Source organism: Rhineura floridana, chromosome 9 (assembly GCF_030035675.1).
Source record: "Rhineura floridana isolate rRhiFlo1 chromosome 9, rRhiFlo1.hap2, whole genome shotgun sequence".
NCBI lineage: Eukaryota > Metazoa > Chordata > Lepidosauria > Squamata > Rhineuridae > Rhineura > Rhineura floridana.
Window position 1 is genome coordinate 109,646,040 of NC_084488.1, and position 1,440 is coordinate 109,647,479.

The 1,440-nt window shown below is 46.0% G+C and overlaps 1 pseudogene; it reads left to right on the forward strand.

Annotated features, from left to right (window-relative positions):
• The first annotated feature begins 1,013 nt into the window (after positions 1-1,013).
• LOC133364672 (5S ribosomal RNA) lies at positions 1,014-1,132 on the forward strand (annotated as a pseudogene).
• Positions 1,133-1,440: the final 308 nt, after the last annotated feature.

The window sequence follows — 1,440 nt, forward strand, 5'->3', positions numbered from 1 at the left end:
CTGACTTTCTCTTCTCCTAAAGATACGGGATCAGTCTCAGGCCATGAACCTGGCAACCCTATTTCAAATAGCTGCTTTGACTGTTCTTTAAAATATTTTTTCCTTCTGTCAGCCTTTCCTCTCTCCAACCAAACAGAGGAGTTCTCTGCCATCTGAGACCCAATGGCCATTTCGTTAGGGCAAACAGGGTACTCTCCACCACCCTCAGCCAGCCCATACCTGCCTGTCTTCTTACTTGCCACCAGTCCAGGGGATGGCCCGGCTGTCAGCTTCCTCCTCCTTAGTCTCAGTGTTACCCATGTAGGAATGGGCAGGGAAGTAGATGCAGACAAAATTAGAATTTGTTGGCTGTTCCTGACATTGGCCCTGGCTCCACTGGCTGCTAGGCCTCTCTGCCTTCCACCCCACCAATTGAAACAGGCACCAGCCACCCCCACTCAGACTGTTGTTGTTGTCCACACCAGACTAAACTTCCTTTACCCTGATTCTGTTCTTCTCTTCCACCCCACCATCTTCTACGCCCTTTCCAATTTGCCTTCTCCACAATGGAAATGAAGTGCACCTGCTAGAGTACTCTGTACATAAAACGTATTGCTCTGGCAGATGTGCAGAGCTAAGTGCAGAGTGAAGAGCATGAAGTGTGGGCTTAAGAGAACCCCTCTCTCTCCCCACCCACCCCCGCTTCTTCTCGGTTGAAATGCCTTTCATCTGCTCTTGTGGTACACATCTGTTTGCACTAGAAGCAAGGTGCTTGTTAAGGGTGCTGGAAAAGAACACAGGATTTCCACCAGAAAGGTGAGGTCTGTCGACTCTCCTTTAAAGATGAATGGAGAGTGGGGTGGGAATTAGATGTTAATACATCCCATGGCCACAGCTGGGTGGGGGACATTCCTATAAGGGGAAGGAGAAAGGGAAGAGGGGGATGGTGAAGAAGTATATAGGAATGGGGAGTGTTAAACCTTTCACTGCTCTGATACCAGATTACGTTTTTATATGCTTTTATAGTGTTGTTTGCCTACAGCCATACTACCTTGAAGAAGCCCAATCTCGTCTGATCTTGGAAGCTAAGCAGGGTGAAGCCTAGTTAGTACTTGGATGGAAGACTGCCTGGGAATATGGGGTGCCATAGGCTTAAAGGAAGGCAATGGTAAACCATCTCTGAATACCTCTTACCATGAAAACCCTATGAATATATCCAAAAAAGATTCATAGGGTTGCCATAAGTTGTAATCGACTTGAAGGCATATAACAACAACAATAGTGTTGTGGTTGTTTTTTTTTTAAAAAAAAACCCACTAAACACAGCATGCAGGTGGCAAAGAGTATGAAGTTAAAAACCATTCAAAAATTCTTTATTGACTTGTCAAGGATAACCAATGTGGTGCCCTCCAGATGTGGTTGGACTACTACCATCATCCTTGACCATTGCTCGTGTTTGGT